The following is a 6,290-nucleotide window of genomic DNA, read 5'->3' as shown; positions in this document are numbered from 1 at the left end:
TTGAATCAATCTAAAGATAGACTTGATGTTTGATCGAATTTATTATCAATATTTAATTACTACACCAAGAGTACCACTCACAAGTTGGTATTTCTGCATAAAGATTAAATATCAATGTTGTGCTACGACTCTTATGGGGCTCACAATTATTTGAAATTCTTGATTGCCCAATACAGATTTCCCTATGAACATATTATTCAGGTTTAGGTCCTCTATTCAGTTAATACATCTACTTCTACAATATCTGCCATTATCAATTCAATTATTGTGCTTAAACCAAAGTTTAAGGGTCGAAAAGAGAACATTTGTTTCATTCTTGGCAAGATGGTTTTAAACTTTGATTTAAGGACCGAACAATCCACTACTCTTACGGATAAGAGTTCCGCTAATAAAATGGGACTCGAGTTAGTGGGATTGTTCAAACTGCATAAATCGTATGATCATGAATCGAAAAATTTCAGCAACATTTATGGGCGCTATGTCCAATAAGGTAACTGCTTAGAATCTTAAAAAAAAAATTCAAAACGCTTTGTGAAAAAAACGATAAGGCGGAAATTAGTACGCTTCTGACAAAGTTGGTTTCACTAAAGTATAAGGCTAAAAAAATATATGGGAGTACATCATGAATGTGTCTCATCTTACTTCAAAGCCAGTGGCATTAAAGTATGAGTTGTCTAATGACTTATTCAAGCATATATTTTTTATTTCTCCTTCTGCATAACTCGATTAATTTAAGGTCAATTCCAACTGTAAAAAGGGAAAGTATATTCTTGATGAGCTCATTTCGTATTGTGTGCAAGAAAAAAAAAGTCTAAGGTAAGAGAGAATTGAAAGTACTGACTTGGCAAGTACCTTTAAGGACAAGTTAAAGAATAAGAAAATTATATTCGGTTCGGTTCAAAAGAAACAACAAACGCCTGAAAATGATTTATCTAGCTGTTATTTTTGTGAAAATTTGGGACATATGAATAAAGATTCTACTAAGTACCACGTCTGCGTGTAGAGAGAGTATATTTCTCACTTTAGTTTGTTCTACGGTTAATTTAGGTTGAATACCAAGACATAATTGGTGGATAAATTTTGGTGTCACTACTTTTATATAAGTGTATCTATGTGAGATTGCCTAAATTGTCAAAAGCCAATTGATGCTAAAAGATTCATCTATGTGAGGCGATGGCAAATTAGTTAAAGTTGAGGCCATAAGGACTTTTAAGTTATTATTAAAGAGTGGTTATTATTTGAATTTGAAAGAGACATTTGAAGTACTGTCTTTTTAGACAAAATTTGGTTTCAATTTCTATATTGAATAAATTTGGTTACTTTTGTTCAATTGAAAGTGGCAAGTTCAGTAATTTTCTTAATTCAAATATTATGGGTACCGGTCTTTTATCCAATTATGATAACCCATATCTACTTAATACGGTTGTCTCTTATAAAGAAATCTTGCATGGAAATTCATGTGGTATTAAACATAAATTGACCAATGAGAATTCCGCTTCATTTGACATAACAATTATGTCACATCTCTCACAAAAGAATGAAAAATCTTGTGTCAGGAGGAATTCTTGATTCTCTTATTTTTTAGACTCAAGTATTTATATTAATAACATTAAAGGAAAACAAACAAAATTTAAGAAGATTAGGAGCCAATAGAATTTCGGATGTCTTAGAACTAATTTATACGAATATCTGTGGGCCATTTTCTTTGGCTTCTTCGAATGATCAACAATAATTTATTATGTTCATAAACGAATTTTTCTCACTATAGCTACATGTATCTCATTTATGAGATATTCCAAACACTGGACATGTTCAAGGTTTATAAAGTTGAGGTTGAAAATAAACTCAGCAAGAGAATTAAACAAGTCAAATCTTACCGTAGTGGTGAATACTATGACAGATATAATGGATCAAGAGAACAAACTCTAGGGTCTTTTGCTAAATTCTTAGAGGAATGTGGAATCGTCCCACACTACACCAAAATCTCTCTAGTTTGAAGCACTAAAGAATGCAGCTTAAATTCTCAATAGAGTTTCAGATAAAGCAACTGTCAAAACTCCTTATGAACTTTGGACAAGCAAGAAGCTAAGTTTGAAACATTTGCACATTTGGAATTGTCCAGCTGATGCAAGACCTTACAGGCCAGAACTATCTTAATTCATTGGATACTCGAAGAGGTCAATGAGTTACAAATTTTGAGATCCCACTGCTAAGTCAATTTTCGAAACGGAAAAATGTCTGATTTCTTGAGGATGTAAAGTTTGGGGGGGGGGAGGGGGAGATAAGGTTTTAAGGTTAAGGGTTTTGTCTTGAAGAAAAATATGTATATATCTCTTTTGTTGAAATTGGCAATGACAGGGATAAATTCTTGCTCCAAATCTCTTTCAAGAAGTAATTTCAGATCAAGATAAAATTATAAAATCTCTCGTACACAATTAAAAAGATTGTTTCAGAAGAACAAACTTAATAAGAAGAAATGCCATTAAGGAAAACCACTAAAGAAAAGAGAAAGGCTATTCTAATAATTTTATAATCTTTTTCCATGAAAATAAGGATGGTATTGTATTGGTGGAAGAAAATCTGATCAATCAACTTTCATTATGCAATGCAAAGGAATAAGTTTTAAAAATGGTTCATGCCATGAATAAAGAGATAAAGTTCATGAGTAACAATGATGTTTGAGAACTCATACCATTGCCTAAAGGTGTGAAACCGATTGGTTGTAAATGCATATTTAAAATCAAGATTGATTCGAAAAGTGATGTAGAGAAGGCTCGTCTTGTGGCAAATGATTTTACTCAAAAGGAAGGCATTGACTTTAAAGAGACTTTCTTTTTGATTTCTACGAAAGACTCTTTTAAGACTTTATGACATTTAATCTTAAGCTACATCTAATGGTTTACAAATTAAAGAAATACGTCTATGGGCTTAAGTATGTTTTCCGTTAATGGCATCATAAATTTCATCAAATAATTATCTCGTTTGATTTTGGGATGAATTCAGTTGATGATTATTTATATCATAAGTTCAGTGGAAGTAAGCATATTTTCTGATATTGAATATCAATGACATACTATTTGTCTGCAATGTTAAATGATTATTGAATGAAATCAAGAGATTTTTTTCATGGAATTTTCAGATGAAAGATCTTGGTGGTCCTCTTTTGTCTCAGGAATACTAGGTGATACCCCTAACGCTAAGGGAGACAAATTTAGTTCAATTAATGACCTAAGGATAAACTTAAAGAAATGAAAGCACAAAAAACTCACTTACTTTAGTAGTTAGGAGTTGAATGATGCTAATGTTTGCATACGTCTGGATATGAAACTTATTAGTTGAATGCTACGCAGATATTTAAATAACTTTGGAATGTATATTTGGAAAGCAGCCAATTAGATTATTGGTGTTTATAGAAAAGTAAGGATCACATGATCACATTCAAGAAAATCAGATAAATTGGAGATCATTGGATATTCCGATTTTAATCATGGAATGTGAACGCAGAATTTTGTCACTAGGCTGCATATTTTGGATGGATTTGAAAGGCCACTTTAGTTATTCTATGACAATAGCAATCTTATATTTCAAAAGGAGCTTGATGATGTCGAAGTTTATAGACATTAAGTTTCTAATTGTTAAGGAAATAATTCGGAGTGTTCAGGTTTCTATGGACTAATTAGGATAAACACTATAATTGGGATTTGCTTACTGAGAAACTATTACCCAAGGTCTTTCATAGGTATATTACTCATATGGGTGTTGCATTTTTATGATATGACAATTTAGTGGGAGTTTGTATTCGGATGTTGTCTATTTTAGACACATAATTCTATCCATAGATACTTATTTTATTTCGAAAATAAAGTATTCTGTTCAGTTTTACTCTAATTAAAGTTTTGGTTTGATCTCATAAGGTAGGACCAGTTTGAAATAGATATGTTCAGATCACATTACATGTAATTTTCATGGTACACATCTACACTTAATCTGTCATTTGATTGTGTTGATATACATGACCATTAAGGATTTAATTATGATAATTGTAAGAAAAACCACTTTGATCCTATATTAGCATAATTAATGAACGAGATTGTTTGAAGATGCCTTTTGGTTATGATAGCAAAAATGTTGAGCTCGTAAGGTTTACATATTTATAAGGTAACATATGTGGCCCAAGTGGGTGATTGTTGGAACATTATTAATTTGACATGTGGGTCGACATAACTAATTAATTGTGTATAAAAACTATTTTAAAGTTAAGCTCAAAATTAAAGTAATTTAATGAAAAACTTAAGTAATTAGGCTTGAGACATCTAAATAAAATTTGGGTTGGATTATATGTGCAGAGACCGAATTCCTTTATTATTAGGGTTATGGTCCACAATGCACATGCAACTTCTCATTCTTTGTGGCATCCCATCAACCCAAGAATTATAGAGAAACATATTGAAAATAAAGATTTAAAACTCACAATCAACAAAGACAATCTACAATCAAGATTCAAAAGAAGGATTCAATAATTCAAAAATTCATTATCAAGAATCAAGATTAAAGATCTGAAAGACAAGATTCAAAAAATTATAATTGAAGATTCATTATTCGAGAGACAAATCAATGGATGAAGATGTGTTCCCCATTAATTATTTTTCTTGCTGATTTGACATGAAAGATCTGGACAATAAAGTAATTAGATTTTCATATTTATTAAGATTTAAAGTTTCATAAAATTTCAAACACTTTTCACAAATGCTGGAATTCCAGTGGACTTGGATTAATTGATATAAGGGACTGAAGCTCCTCGATTTTGTCGAATGCTGCAGCATATTGTTCTCCAATAGTCACATATACTTCCATGCCCTTGCCATCTCTGGTGTCGAGAAACATGACATCGTTGAGCTTTGGAGAGTTGCAGGAATCCGTAGACACATAATTTGCAACCCATATGGGCTTCCCCCAACCAAAGTCAATATCATATACACCAAAATTGCACCAACTACTGAAATTCAAACAATTAGCCTCTCCAGGAATCAATGCATTAGTCTCTTCAAGATTTTTAATGTAGCCAATCATCCCTTCGTCACCCTGCATTCTTTTCACGAAATTGCCATCAATTCGTCGTATTGATTCCCTCACTTTTGTCACCAAATTCGCTTGATCATGGTCAGTATGGTTCATGCTTTCAGCTGCTGCTGCTGCAATCCATAAGAAGTTGCCAAAACAGTTTTCGGAGAAAGGTGGCACAGCTCTACTTCTCAGGTCCACAGCATGCACCATTAGAGATGGCAAATTATTTGCAGCTGCACAAGCAGCCATGAAACATTTCCAGATGAATGCTGTCATGACTTGAACACGTGAACTGGGCGATTTTGCTTTAAGAGTGGATCAGGCCGATGAATCGAACACATATCTCTTTAATACGCAGTTCCCCGTGATTAGAAATGGATGAAAATTAGAAAACAAATATGATTTTTCTGGAATTTTATCATTTGTGGGAAAGAGAGACTGAGCAATGTAATTGGGACATTGTGCTTCAATGAATGTCAGAGCTCCTGCAGCAGTTGCTGCCCAAGCTTTAAGAAATGAGCATGAAGTTATTCCACCCGCTACTGCGTGTGAAACAATTACGCCAATGACCATTCCACCACAATCAAAATGGTTTACTTGTATCTTCAAAACATTAGTCCCTGGAGGAGCCCAACTCAACTCGTTTGGAAGGAAGCTTTGAACCAAATCCAGATGTGGGTTTTTGAGAAAATCTGATAACTGACCTTAAATTTGGCCACAGCAAAAGGGACTCCTCCGTCATTGCAGTCGACAGAGAAACTGTCTCCGATGATTCCTGCAAATGGGTAGAAGCGAGTTAAAATCAGAGAAAGGGATTTCTTCAGAACAAGAGTTCTTTGGGAAAGGAATCCAGTGGCATCACTCGAAGCTGCAGAATCCGGAAGAAAATAGAGGACAACGGGATAAAAATAGGATGGAATGATCCGATCTAGCAGGGAAAACTTGAAGGTTCGGAGGTGAAGAGGTGTTGGTGAAGAGGGCTTGACGTTCTCTCTTAATATAATCTCAATTTCCATTGTCATTGTGGTATGAAGAAAACCTGGATCTATGGCCACATTATAGATGGAGTAATGCCTATTCTGATCACTCGTCTTTAGCATTAGTTTATGTGGCAATTATATAATATTAAATAATAAATTCATTTAAATGCAAAGTTATATAACTTATTTAATTGAAAATATAAATGTAACCATTTAAATTGGCACTGGATAACATTACTCCTTTAT

At 33.3% G+C, this 6,290-nt stretch overlaps 1 pseudogene; it reads right to left on the bottom strand.

Annotated features, from left to right (window-relative positions):
* Positions 1 to 4,679: 4,679 nt before the first annotated feature.
* On the bottom strand, positions 4,680 to 6,080 carry LOC111394976 (annotated as a pseudogene).
* Between the last annotated feature and the right edge of the window lie 210 nt (positions 6,081 to 6,290).

Source organism: Olea europaea, chromosome 5 (genome assembly GCF_002742605.1).
Source record: "Olea europaea var. sylvestris chromosome 5, O_europaea_v1, whole genome shotgun sequence".
Taxonomy (NCBI): Eukaryota; Viridiplantae; Streptophyta; class Magnoliopsida; order Lamiales; family Oleaceae; genus Olea; species Olea europaea.
This window is presented reverse-complemented; position numbering and strand designations above follow the sequence as displayed.